Raw genomic sequence first — 15,578 nt, 5'->3', positions numbered from 1 at the left:
GCTTCTCTTTAAAAGCATTATTTGCATTCCTGTCTTGCTTATTGTAGTAGATTTTTCTTCCCTTTACCTTTTTCGTACATAAAATTAATAGAAATAGTCTATGGTCTCAGCTTTATTTGCTTATTTATGAATTTGCAGGTTTACTGTAAGAAAAATGACGAAAAATGGCTTCTTTGGTGTAAGAAATATATGGTATGAACATATTAGGAATAGTCTTGGTAAAGGTGACTATGTTTCTAGTTTGAACGTTGTTAGGTCCGGAGGGTCTCGAATAGGTGTATGGGGAGGGGGAAGGAATACACCTATAGGCTATTTTTAAATCAAGAAGAACAAGATCTCAATACAGAGATCAAAGCGAAACTTTAAACACAAACTCAGACACCTGTTTGCAGAAAAGAGTTTTGACCAAAACAGGGTTGACGACTGATACTGAAAGACTCTTCAATAAGGAGTTATCAGTTAAGTTATGAGAACTTAACTGATGTACGTAAGGCTTCAGTCGAGTTTGAAAAACAGAGATGTTATAAGTCTTACTGACTATCAAAGGACAGATCAGTCAGACTGATAACACACACAGCGGAAATCTTTTGTTTCGCAATAGCCTTTGTTGAGCACGTTGTTAGTCTTAAGTTTCTCTTTGCTATTAATCAGTATTCAGTTTATCAAAGGTAAGAGCACAAGTAGGAAAGTAAAACTGAAAGCAGTAAATAACACAAAGATTTTTACGTGGTTCGGAAAACACTTCCTACATCCACGGTCGGTTGATCAGACCAACAACTTCACTCTGCAAGTGCTTACGGGTGCACTACAAACCGATGTTTATGCTTACGGGTGCACAACAAACCGAACCGTGTGCTTGCGGGTGCACACAACCGAATCAACTGAAGATCCAATCTTCAGTACCAACACACCTTGTTGGATTTCTCACTCCTAGCACGAGCTGGCACTAGGATCTCACGGAGTCAGAGTACCTTCCTAAACTCCTTTGCAACTCAAACACTCGATTCTGTCGGTCGAAGGGAGGTTTGAAATCTTGCCAACTAAACTTCAAAGAACAAGTTCTTTGGAGCTAGTTTGACCTAGGCTTTGGATAATCAAGATTTGCCTAAGGTCTAAGAGAATATGTGTAATCAGCAGTGACTGATTTTTGGCTTTGGGATTCTCTTCTTCGATTCAAGCTTTGGGAAGTTTGAGCTTTGGCTGAGGAATAATTTTGGCAGAGCTTCAGCTTATCTTGTTGAATCGGTGAAGATTGAAGTGATCCTCGAGCGCTATTTATTGGAGAGGTCTTGAATAGATCCGTTGGCGGAGAAGGTCTTCAAGATTTCTTCCGTTAGAGAGTATTTTGAACTTGGGCTGAGGCTTCAATCTTCGAGGTTCCTTGTTTGGTGAGAACGACTATGTTGAAGAGCAGGAGATGCGACGTCTATGATAAAGTAGTCACCAAATAAGAATGACCTCTGCAGAGAAAGGACGATCCTGAGATCTCTGCATTTAATGCGGCTGTACTTCTGGAGTATGTGGCTTCCTTTGAACGTTGGAGGTTCAGTCCGAAGAAGAATGTTTAACTGATACTTGACTTTAGTATCAGTCTGCTGATTCCACGTGGCACGCATTAAGTAATCTATTTAAGACTGATTCTTCGACTGATACTTCAGTCGGCAACTTCAGTCTTCAGTCTTCAGTCCTTCGTTCTTCAGTCTTCAGTCTTCAGAACAACAACTAAACTAGAAAAGAACTCTAACACTTGAGTTCGAACAGTTTCTAGTCTATTACAAACAACGCCTATGTATTTTGGTATCATCAAAACAAGGATTAGGATATTCCATAAAGTTCCCAACAATTTCCCCCTTTTTGATGATGCCAAAACCACACAACAGTTCTAGGCAAGAAAAAGACTGAACTCAGAGTACAAGTCCTAAAACAGGGTGAATACTATTCCCCTTTAACAATAGAACCTAAAAACTTGTACTAAGAGAAAGAACACAACAGTTCAAACACAGAACGAGAAGAAGACAGAAAAACATTAATTAGAGCCTGGACAAAGAGTCATTGTCTTCAGGTCCAGATCAAAAGAAGTTTTTTTCATTTAAAAGAAAGACTGATGAGACATCAGTCGAGGTACAGAGCAAGACTTACAAGGGAGTAAAAACAACAAAACAAAACACATGGACTCCAGCAGTCTGCTTGGCTGCCCCTTGAACTTCTTGATCTTCATCTTCAGTCTTCATGTTCCTAGGTTTGTTCCACTCACACTTGTTTTTCGTTGACTTGAGGTCTTTACTGAAACGTCATCCTTAGAACTTCTTGTGATCCTTTGGCTTTACCATCTTCAGTCTTCGAGAAGATGCAGGGAATTACCTTCGAGAAGGTTTTTCTCTGACTTCCTACTTTCCCCCTTTTTGGCAACATCAAAAACAGAGCTGATGATGGAAGCTATGATCGGATAGGACTCAACTCCGATTCTCAAGCACTTGTGGGAGGACTTGAGAAGAGGATGAGTCTAGAGACGCAGAAGAGGAAGACGCCAGTGTAGAGAGAAGGGATGAGAAGGGAGACGGAGAAGTGAAGGAAATGAAATTATGCATAACATTTTGGAGATATTCATGAAAATCAGCTATGCACACGAACCTTAAAGGAAGAGGGTGAGAGACAAGAGGTGGAGAGGAAGAGGAGTGAAGGAAGTGAGGAGGGATATGAAAGAAATGCATGACGAGCCCTTGGTAAAAGAAGTAGGGCAAAAGGCTGTTCATCATACATGTAGGGAACGGATGTGAGGATGAAAAATTGAATCAGTGATAGTCGTGAGGACTAACACTGTCGATATTGCGCTGGCTGACAACGAGCTCCTGCTCATTGTTGTTGCACCATATGGAAGCTTCACAAAAAGATGTGAGGCTCGCTTGAGAACCAGGTGAAGTCCATCTTCTTGACACAGGTACTTCAAACCGTATTGGCCGGGCATGAGGATGGAAGGCACTCGCGTCGCTGGATACAAGTGAGAATAGAGCAAGCTTTGACGTCAGAGAGACATTGAAATCCAGTGGAAGGGTTCGGTGAAGACTAAGTATGTGAGCGTCATTCTCCCACTCCATGACTTTGCAGTCATTGATTTCTCCATTTGTCGGAACAAAATTTCTCTGCAACTTTTTGAAAGATTGGAAATTTTTCTCATAGTGAAGGCTGTGGAGAGTTGTTAGTTGATGCAGAAAACATGTGAAGACATCAAGGTATAAAGACACAAATTTTACCAAGAAGGAAGATGAAAAAGTTTTTCGAAAACTGTGCCTAAAATATTTTTGAAGAAAAATTTCACGTCCGCCGTCACTGCAGAGAACGGAAGCTTCAAAAGGTGAGAAAGATCATTGCATTATGTCAAATCAATGAGATTCTCAAGATTTTTCATTTCAGAGGCAAAAAGGTTGGAAAGATTTTTAAGAAATGATCAGGACAAGTTAAATCAAATACAGATTTTCCCTTTTAAAAGTACTTGTCCTTCTCGGATATTCCATTTTCCAACAATCAGTTAAAGATTTTGAAACAAACTGATGAGTTAGAGAAAACTTTTGAATACAGACAAAAAGACTCATAACTGAAATAACTGATTTTAAATAGTAAGTTGAATATACTTACTGATCGACTGATCGTTGTAGTCAGTCGATACTACTGATCCTGGTTGACTTATCAGGATGAATTTCCTTTAAATGAAGACTTGTCTTCATTGCCTTCCACATCAGCAGTTGTGGAGCACCAGTTGGTTGACCATCAGTCATCAAGACTGTTTGAGGATAACTCCAAACACAGCATCACTCTTCTGGGTTGATGAGGTCGATCCTTCCACACAGATCGTTGAACCTTTCTTCAGGAAGAGCTTTGGTCAGCAAGTCTGCTCTCTGAACTGCGGTCGGAATCCATTCAACAGAGATATCCTTCTTTTCGACGTGATCACAAATGAAGTGATGTCGAATAGCAATATGCTTGACTCTGGTATGATGAACTGGATTCTGCGAGATTGCAATAGCACTGGAGCTATCGCAATAGATTGGAACTTCCTTTTCTTCGATCCCATAGTCCTTCAGTTGTTGGACTAACCATAGGAGTTGTGAACAGCAGCTTCCTGCAGTAACATATTCAGCTTCAGTTGTGGAGGTGGCGACTGAAGTCTGCTTCTTTGAGAACCATGAGATGAGCTTGTTGCCTAGGAATTGACAAGTTTCCGAAGTTGATTTGCGATCAATTTTGTACCCTGCAAAATCTGAGTCTGAATATCCGGTGAGCTTGAAGTCATCGTCAGCTGGGTACCACAATCCTAAGTTGGGTGTGCCTTTGAGATATCGCAAAATTCATTTTGCAGCATTCATATGAGCTTCCTTTGGATCTGACAGATATCTTGCACAAACCCCGACTGCATACGCGATATCTGGTCTGCTCGCAGTCAAATACAGCAAAGATCCAATGATTTCTCTGTATTTGGTTGAAGATACAGATTTTCCTTCTGATCCTGGATCAACTTTCCAGTTTGTGTTCATTGGGATCTTGACTGATTTCATGTGCTGAATACCGAACTTGGCGATCAGTTCTTTGGCGTACTTTGACTGATTGATCAGTATTCCTTCGCTGGTCTGCTTGACTTGTAATCCAAGAAAAAAGTTCATTTCTCCCATCATGGACATCTGAAACTTGTTAGTCATGATATTAGCAAACTTCTTGCACATGCGTTCGGATTTGGATCCGAAGATTATGTCATCGACATAGATCTGAACAAGTAGTAGATCTTCTCCTTCTTTGAGAGTGAACAACGTTCTGTCCACAGATCCTTTCTTGAATCCTTGTTCAACAAGATACTCAAAGAGAGTATCATACCATGCTCTTGGTGCTTGTTTCAAGCCATAGAGCGCTTTCTTCAGTTTGTACACCTTTTCTGGTCCTGCAACCTCAAAACCTGGAGTTTGTTCCACGTAGACTTCATCGGTGAGCACTCCATTGAGAAATGCGCACTTCACGTCCATTTGGTGTACCTTGAATCCTTTGTGAGCTGCGAAGGCTAAGAAGAGTCTGACTGCTTCCAATCTAGCAACTGGGGTAAAAGTCTCATCGTAGTCGATTCCTTTTTCTTGACTGTAACCTTTTGCTACTAGCCTTGCTTTGTTTCTCACAACATTTCCTTCTTCGTCTTTCTTGTTTCTGAAAATCTATTTCAAACCAATCACCTTTGCATCGTTTGGTCGATCCACAAGCTCCCAAACGGAATTCTGATTGAATTCATTGAGTTCTTCTTGCATTGCGATGACCCATTGAGTGGACTTCAGAGCTTCTTCGACGTCCTTGGGCTCTGTAGATGATTAGAAATAGCTGAAGTTCTTATCTTCATTGATGCAGTTCTGGTTGATATCAAAGACGAGATTGCACATTGATCTTCGAGTCTTTACACCGTCTGATGGTTCTCCAATGACGTTCTCCTTTGAATGGAGTTCAAACCATCATCGATACTTCTTGATGTCTTCTGGTGATGGTGGAGGTTCTTCAGTGAGAATGGTTCTGAATTGTTGAGCATTTTCTTGAGCTGGGGAGTGTTGAACTGGAGCTTCTTTGGCATGTTCAACTCGTTCTTCAGCTACTGGAGTTCCCCCTTGACTGATGTCATCTACTGTGGCTCCAGTCTGAGCTTCAGACCTTTGACTGATCTTCTGATACTGAAGCTTTTCAGTATCTTCTTCTTTTCCTGGTCCCCACACCAAAACTGTAAAAGGTTCGGTGTTGTTAATTTCAGTTATGGAAACTTCAGTGTTCTCAACACTTCTTTCAGTTTCCTGTTTCCTGAAATCATCAGTAGACTCATAAAAAACAACATGTGGTGTTTCTTCAACACAAAGATTTTGAGAATTAAACACTCGATAGTCTTTGCTGAATCGTTCAGTTCCAGAGTATCCAAGAAAGATTCCTGGATCAGCCTTGCTATCAAATGTGTTTAATCTCCTCTTATCATTGTTGTGGATGAAACACCTAGAACCGAAAGCATGAAAATAAGATTCCTGGATCAGCCTTTCTGTTCTTCCATAGCTCGTATGGAGTTTTCCCATGTCTTTGAGTGAGGAAGGAGCGATTTTGTGTGTAGTTGTTGACTGCTTCGGCCCAAAACTTCAAGGGGAGTTTTGATTCGGTTAGCATCGTTCTTGCTGCTTCCTTCAAAGACCTATTTCTTCTTTCTGCTACTCCGTTTTGTTGAGGAGTCCTTGCCGCAGAAGTTTGATGACTGATTCCTTGTTTCTCACAATAGTCACGAATAACAATATTGAGGAATTCAGTCCCTCGATCTGATCTGATACTGATGATGTTGACTTCATTTTCAACGCTTAGTCTTCTCAGCAGCTTTTGCAATTCCAGCAGTGTCTCTCTCTTGGTGCAGAGAAAGATAACCCAAGTATATCGTGAATAGTTATCCACGACAACTAAGGTATACTTCCTACCGTTGTAACTTCTGGGAGAGATTGGGCCAAACAGATGAAGGAATATTAAATTGAATTAACGTTCCGTTTGCCCGATGATCGTTTCTTGGAATATTATTAATTTATCATACAACGATTAATCTCTAACATGCTCCTATGAATTTAAGTGCTGCACGTTGGAGTTCAGAAATACCTGAAGAATTCAGAAGAATTCGTCAAACTAGCAGCTGAACAGACCAGTCAGCTTCAAGCCTTCGTTTGAAGCCTTAAACGTCCTCAAATCGTATTTTTCCCAGAAATACAACTTCTTCGTCTTCGAGAGAGCTTTCCGTGGCCGCCTGTTTCGCCTGAATCGAAGTTCTGTGGAGGAAGTTATGGCTGTTCTCCCGAAACTGCCAGAACTTGATTTCCTGTGAAAATCTGACTCCAGCTCAGATCTTCTGAACTGTATCCCGCTCAGCTTTCACCGTTGGATGGACACCGAACTATGAAAGTCCCAAGAGAGAAATAATGCTCCTCACGTTTCCTGCGCCCCACAGCTCTCCAAAACCCTAATATTTTATCAGTGTATATTTCCTGAGAGCTGACAGCTGTATTTATAATCAAATAAATACGTTGGAGGCGCAGATTAGGTGTAGGAGGCGTGTTCTCTCTCTTCTTGGGCTAGGAGACTTTGGGCCAGTCCAGGGACCAAATACAAGGAATAAAGATGGGCCTCAAATAAATTAATTATCTATAGTCAGCCCAGACCATAATTAATTTATAAATATTAGTTCATTCCACTAGAGAACCAATATTGACTTACCCCTTTATTGCCAGTGATGAGTCGGGGCTTGTATTTAGACTTATTAAATCTCCGTATTTAAAATATCCGACATCCATTAATTAATTAGAGCTCTGACAGCTTAAATTAATTAATCTCTTTATAATCCTTAAGCAGTACCACTCAAACCTTATTATTGCGCCTGAACTTAATCAATCTGCAGGGTTTAACGCAATAAACCTTATTGAACTCCTTAAGGGGATGTCATTATCCTATACGGATACGGTTACTAATACAGATAATCAAATATCATATATTAACCGCTATCACCCAAGATACAGAGTACTCAAGTTACTATATAACTCTCACCCATAGTAAGTCAAAGTGATATACGAATTAACATATATATTTGAAAACTTATTAGTATTAAGATTCTATTAAGTCACCGAGATCTTGATTCTTCACTTAAGTCAGACAGAAGAATACATCTCACTGTGGTCCTATCAATACGTAATGACGTACCAGTATAGACAAGTAGTCAAGACAAACTACTTCCATCTATACTGCAGCCTAAACCAATAACTTGTCCTAGAGTTATTTCGGCTGTGATCATTTTATATCTCTTAAGGTTATTCCAATTATATGGTCTTCTGTGATCTACAACACACCATATAATCTACTTATATAGAGATAGAGAACATACATATGCAATCATGAACACAATCAGATAGGAGATTAGATAGTGAACTTAGGAAACATTGTATACAATCATAAAACGTTCTTGCTTTCAGTATACAAATCCAACAATCTCCCACTTATACTAAAGCAAACTTTTAGTATACAATGCGTCTATTTACCAATCACCTAACACTTCTCCCACTTATACTTAAAGTTTCCTAAGTGGGTGGCATCAATCGCATTCCCATCTCCCAATGACCATTTGCGATAAACCTTTTATGAAAAGATTAGTAGGTTTCTCCAATATGTGAGAATTTATTCTATGAGCACAAAAACCTCGATTTATGAATAATCGTATAACTTGGTACTTACTCTCCATGTGTTTAACCCCTTGTGGTTCTTGGATTCCTTAGAGTTCGCAACTGCATTTGAGGTATCACGAAGGTGATGCTCTCACGCAAACTAGGAATTACCCTTAGATCCTAGAGGTAGTGGTCAAACCAAAAGGTTTTACCTCCCAAGGAAAACACATAGCTCGGGGTAATTATTCTTTGTTCCGGTCAGCCTGGACATCCGAAATCGTATAATCCAAAAAGGAACTAAACTGTCTAACTGATAAACTATCCTTATTCTCTAGTCATGAACTTGGGAATATAATTTACCACAGTTCAGTGTCCTTAACTAGGACTATACTGATATCTTACAACCATGCTAATTGCATAGTAAATATAAGATCTCGTACATAATAATCCATACATGAAGCTATCTACTGCAGAAACGTAGAATACTGCCTTCATTTCCTCAACCTCAACAGGCATCTTAAGACATAGTCTTTAGACAAAGGAACGCCGCATCTAAAAGGTAGCAATCCTTTCTTGGCGGTATTTATACTAAAACGAGCATTCACAGTATCAATGTAAGACACTCGAGATAAGCCCAACATCCTTTTCTAGTGATCCCTTATAACCTTGATCACAGAGACGTATACTGTACCTCCTTAGTCTTTCATCTGAGACTGTTCGAATAACCATTACTTTATGTCTTAACAATAGCTCCATATTGTCGCCAATTAGGAGGATATTATCTACATAAAATGCAAGATAAACCACATCACCGATGACAGGAGAGTGATTGACAGGAGATGCTTCTCTTCCTCCCTCACGTAACCTTCAGGTTGTTGCACATGGATGTCCTTACATTTTTCAAGGTAATATAAATGACATCCATTTGCCAAACCTCGATGGTTTAAGTGAGCTGCTATGGGTAAAATGATCCGAACGTTCTGAGCATGGCACTAGCGAAAATATCATCATAACCTATACCCTTATACTGGGCATAACCTTTCGCCACCAGTCTAGCTTCGAAAGCTACGACCTTGCTCATTCGGGCCTGTCATTATCTTGTATACTCACTTACAACCTAAGGCTTTACTGCCTCCTGGTAGCAAGATTTTCTAGTGTACACCCATATTCTTAATGGATTGCTCCATTGAGGCGTGCCAGGAATCTACATTCTCGTCTTTCACTAATTCCAAGTAGATATCTGGGTCGATTCTCTTATATTCACTACCAGGGACTGAATCCAAAGATCTTCCCAAGAACATAAATCGATCGGGTTGTCCGACAACCCTCCCACTACAATGGATCTATGGTGGCACATGTGTGTCAACAGTGCGTGCAGTGTCTTGTGGTACAAAACTCTTGCACACTTGGCTTGGGTGATGGAATCGCCTGTCTAATGTCTTCAATTTCTTGAAGCACACTATCTGACTTGGATTAGTGATTATTCCCATAGTCCACTTCTAAGAATCGTGTGTCATTGCTAATAACCACCTTCTGATTCTTTTGGACTAATTGCAAAGATGCATAACTCATCATCGGACATATTTTTCCAAGAGTGATCTATTTCTTCTCTCCACCACACCATCTTATATAGGGATTACACGGTGTAGTAAACTGGGTTGGAATCCCAAACACTGACAATGAATCAGAAAATATCATTCCTAACACATTATTGACCATTTATCCCCTTTGCCATGAATGACCTGGTCTTCATCTTTTCCTCTATACGGGATTCGCAGGTTCCAAATAGTACAACCTGGATTGAATCCAATGTACTTATTTAGACACAAGCCTTTGGATCCTGTTAAGATAGATGTGACCTATTTCTAGGGTATCAATATATGTGTAAGATCCTCATGAGAGATTAGCCTTAACTTTTCTCTTTCTTTTGTTCGATGATGTAAATGCAATATAAAGGTATTTTGTAGACAAGTTATAGTATGAAGAGAGATGTTCAAAATATACCAGAATAGACAACTTTGTCATTTCTTATGATAGAAACACCACTATCAAAAATGACATGTGATCCATCTATTCAAAATTTTGAAACATGATAAGGAACTTCTCAAAAACTAAACTATGTCTTTAGAACTTAAAGACAAGTCTCCAATTGCAACAACTGCGACTCTAGTCACGTTGCTTATGAAGACAATCATCTCATCACTTCTCAGCTTCCTTGTCAGCCTAAAAGCCATGCAAGGTGCAACAATCATTATCAGTTTCTCTCGTTATCCACTACTCACAACTGAGTAGAAAACGAGCTGACATGTCTCAGTTACTATAGCAAGTGAAGTAACTTAACCCTTTGCCTTGAGTATTGAAAGAAGAATCTCCAATACTCAATCTTATCACACCACTACTCCCACTATTTCCCTTGTCTTTCTTGCCCCTTGGACCCTTCTTCTTCCCGTCATTCGACGAAGAAGATGGCTCTCCTTTGGCAATAATAAGTGTTAGCACATCTCTTTCCCACAACTTCCTTAGCCGTAACTAGAGCATTCAACAACTCAAAAGAAATATTATCTTTCTTGCTCATAACAGCATTGAGGCGGAAGTTCTTAATTAAAAGACTTGGGAAGAGAGTTCAGGATAATATCGACTTTTGCCTCACCGTCGATACTCCCACTGAGCAAGTCAAGTCAGTCAAAATTTGCATGACATGCTCGTGCACTGAGCTGTGCTCACTCATAAAAATAACAAGATTACTCTCATCAAATTTAAATGAGCAGCTCAGTCCGACTCTCCGAACACTTTCTTGAGATTCAGCATGATGCTAATAGCATCGTCCATGCCCTGATGTTGGAGCTACAAGGCTTGTGACATTATACTCATAATATAGCATATAGCCACATTATTCGTCTCATGCCACCTTTTATGTAATTCCTTTTTCCCATCAGTTGACTCATTGTTCGGACCATAAGAACGTGGAGTAGTAAGCAACACAAAAATTGTGTTAGTTTGTGATAAAGATAGAAATCCAAAACTGCGTTTCTATTTTATATATGTGGACCGGTAAAAAGAACTTAGTGCAAGAATAAATAAAAACAGTAGGAGACATAGACATATCTGAAAGTAATGAACATAAAGCACATAATTCGTAACAATAATATTGTAACCTTTTGATAAAACAATATTAATGAAACCTCCAACTGCCCAAGAAAACTCACGAGTAAGCCACGATAGGGTGAACGTTTACCATGATTTCCTCAACCAGACTATTTACCTAGTCGTTTAACTTCCATCCATGTCAACTTAACCTTTTGACAAAGGAAATTAATAGTCGGACTTTAACTAGACCATATCATTTTCAAGAAGGGACTCCGATGGGGAGTTGTGCATTGTACTTGAAATGGTATCTAAGCAGCGACCACAATTTAACCTCGATAGTTAAATTCTCGAAATTAGCATACTCACGAGGACCATACCGCTTTCAATTTAACCTCTTGGTTATCTTATTTAAAATCCATCCTCTAAAGTACTCATGAGAATCATACGAGTAAGCCATGATAGCGTGGACGTTTACCGCATAACTCCCACTACTTAAATGGATTTAAATATTTTTAATAGAAATCTCAACTTAACAAACTTGTGAAATCAAATATGAAGTAAGCCACGATAGGGTGAACGTCTACTTATATTCTCAAACACTTTGTCTTGAGACCGCATGTGGAGGTCTATATAATTTTAAGAATAAAAATTATTAAACAATAACCACAATCTAACTTCGAAATTAAATTCTCGAATTTGACATACACACTAGGACTATGTCGCATTCAATTTAATTTTTTAGTTATCTTATTTAATTCCATCCTCTAAAGTACTCGTGAAAAAATTATACGAGTAAGCCACGATTGTGTGGACGTTTACCGCATAACTCCCACTACTTAAATGGATTTAAATATTTTTAATAGAAATCTCAACTTAACAAACTTGTGAAAACAAATATGAAGTAAGCCACCATCGTGTGGACGTTTACTCACATCCTCAATCACTTTGTCTTGAGACCGTTTGTGGTAATTTAAATAATTTTTAATCATCTATAAAATTATCAATAACTTAGTCTTTTTCTTTCAAAAGGTTTGATCATGCTCAACACATAATCCTAAACATGCTCATCTAGAACGCAATATGTAAAACATGCTCGCAGAATTCTAAAACATGCTTAAGAAAATGATAAACCTAGCATGCTTGTCTAAGCGCAGTTAATAAACTCATATTAACAAGCAAAGACAAAAACAACCCTGCGCTGCAGCAGCCTGCCGGCAGCGCACAGCGCTTCCAGCAGCCACAACAGCCGGCAGCAGCCCTCGGCGGCAGCCTCCTGTGCGAGCAGCAGCTGCCCGGCGCGGCAGCCCTCGCCTGGCTCGGCCTCCGGTGCACAGCAGCAGTCGGCCTCGGCGTCTCCAGCAACAGCAACGGACGGCGACAGCAGCTCCAGCAGGCGGCAACAGCAGCGGCAGCGTGCCGCCCGCTGGGCGCGCAGTGCGCAGAGCGCGCAAGCGTGGCCCCGGGCGTACAACGCCCCTGCCGGCTGTTTCCCCCGTCGCACACCCCGCCACAGCCCGCCTCGCCTTGCCCGGTAATCTCGGTGACAGCAGCACGCGGCAGCACGACAGCCTGACCAAGCGCGCGCGGCTTGTGCGCGCGCTGCCCTCGGCGCCGGCAGCCCGTGCCGCACCGTACCCGTCACGTCCTCCTCACACCGTTCTTTCGTTGTTGATTTGTCGTCATCTTCGTCTCGTTCCTCAGTTTTACAGATTTACAATAGGAAAAACAAATACAATTGAAATCCTAATCTAACCACAGATTTTCTCGCGGTGAAAAACGATTACAACGTCAAACGACGTATCCCACGAATCAACAGACCACGAAGAACAACAGCAGTAAAAACAACGCACATTATTAATCGTACATAAATTAATAATAGAGCCAAGAAATTAATCCTGGGCTCTGATACCAATTGAAGGAATATTAGATTGAATTAACGTTCCGTTTGCCCGATGATCGTTTCTTGGAATATTATTAATTTATCATACAACGATTAATCCCTAACATGCTCCTATGAATTTAAGTGCTGCACATTGGAGTTCAGAAATACCTGAAGAATTCGTCAAACTCGCAGCTGAACAGACCAGTCAGCTTCAAGCCTTCGTTTGAAGCCTCAAACGTCCTCAAATCGTATTCTGCCAAGAAATACGACTTCTTCGTCTTCGAGATAGCTTTCCGTGGCCGCCTGTTTAGCCTGAATCGAAGTTCTGTGGAGGAAGTTATGGCCGTTCTCCCGAAACTGCCAGAACTTGATTTCATGCGAAAATCTGACTCCAGCTCAGATCTTCTGAACTGTATCCCGCTCAGCTTTCACCGTTGGATGGACAACGAACTATGAAAGTCCCAAGAGAGAAATAATGCTCCTCACGTTTCCTGCGCCCCACATCTCTCCAAAACCCTAATATTTTATCAGTGTATATTTCCTGAGAGTTGACAGCTGTATTTATAATCAAATAAATACGTAGGAGGCGCAGATTAGGTGTAGGAGGCGTGTTCTCTCTCTTCTTGGGCTAGGAGACTTTGGGCCAGTCCAGGGACCAAATACAAGGAATAAAGATGGGCCTCAAATAAATTAATTATCTATGGTCAGCCCAGACCATAATTAATTTATAAATATTAGTTCATTCCACTAGAGAACCAATATTGACTTACCCCTTTATTGCCAGTGATGAGTCGGGGCTTGTATTTAGACTTATTAAATCTCCGTATTTAAAATATTTGACATCCATTAATTAATTAGAGCTCTGACAGCTTAAATTAATTAATATCTTTATAATCCTTAAGCAGTACCACTCAAACCTTATTATTGCGCCTGGACTTAATCAACCTGCAGGGTTTAACGCAATAAACCTTATTGAGCTCCTTAAGGGGATGTCATTATCCTATACGGATACGATTACTAATACAGATAATCAAATATCATATATTAACCGCTATCACCCAAGATACAGAGTACTCAAATTACTATATAACTCTCACCCATAGTAAGTCAAAATGATATACGAATTAACATATATATTTGAAAACTTATTAGTATTAAGATTCTATTAAGTCACCGAGATCTTGATTCTTCACTTAAGTCAGACAGAAGAATACATCTCACTGTGGTCCTATCAATACGTAATGACGTACCAGTATAGACAAGTAGTCAAGACAAACTACTTCCATCTATACTGCAGCCTAAACCAATAACTTGTCCTAGAGTTATTTCGGCTGTGATCATTTTATATCTCTTAAGGTTATTCCAATTATATGGTCTTCTGTGATCTACAACACACCATATAATCTACTTATATAGAGATAGAGAACATACATATGCAATCATGAACACAATCAGATAGGAGATTAGATAGTGAACTTAGGAAACATTGTATACAAGCATAAAACGTTCTTGCTTTCAGTATACAAATCCAACAACAGATCCATGTGAAGTAGTTGAAGAATCCTTCCAGAGGAGTGTCCTGTCTTTGACTTGAATGACGTCCTTGTCTGCTTTCCTCTTTGACATGCTTCACATTCTTGCTTCTTCTGGAACACAATAGAAGGCAAGCCTTCTACCAGTTGATGCTTAGCAAATTTGTTGATCGTTTTGAAGTTGAGGTGGTTGAGTCTCCTGTGCCACAACCAGTTGAGCTCCGAGCTATTTTTGCTGATGAGACAAGTTTCTGGAGGGCTATCTTCCTATGAGACTATGTAGAGGCGTCCTTGTTTGATCCCTCTCAGAACCACCTTTCTTTGATCGTTTCTGACAGTAAATTCATCCTTTTTGATCTTCACTGCGAAACCGCTGTCACAAAATTGACTCACAGACAACAAATTATGTTTTAGTCCAGAAACATAGCTAACATTACTGATACTGGCGTTACCCATGTCGAGCACACCATAGCCTTTTGTTTCTCCGATTGAGTTGTCTCCGAATGCAAGTTTTGATCTAGCTTTCTCAACGTATTGAGTTAGATATTCTTTGTAGCCCGTCATGTGCTTCGAACAACCGCTATCCAGATACCATGTTCTGATTGAGGCTTTAACTTCTTCCTTCTTTTTGTGTTTCCTATTATTGACCTGCAAGGAAGAGTTAATTTAGGTACCCAATTAATGTTTGGGTCCTTCATTGTTAGCTCGTGTTCCTTTTGGAACCCATATCTGCTTCAGAACTGATCTTGGTCCTGATCTTTTGCGCTTTGCTGGTTGTCTGACTGAAGTGGTTGGTGCTTCAGTTGGCACATGAGCAATCTTCTGTTGAGCTTTCCTTTTGAGAACCTCACTCTTGTAGAGGCTTTGTCTGATGAGTTGTTGAGGTCT

This window comes from Salvia miltiorrhiza, chromosome 2 (assembly GCF_028751815.1).
Source record: "Salvia miltiorrhiza cultivar Shanhuang (shh) chromosome 2, IMPLAD_Smil_shh, whole genome shotgun sequence".
NCBI lineage: Eukaryota > Viridiplantae > Streptophyta > Magnoliopsida > Lamiales > Lamiaceae > Salvia > Salvia miltiorrhiza.
This window is presented reverse-complemented; position numbering follows the sequence as displayed.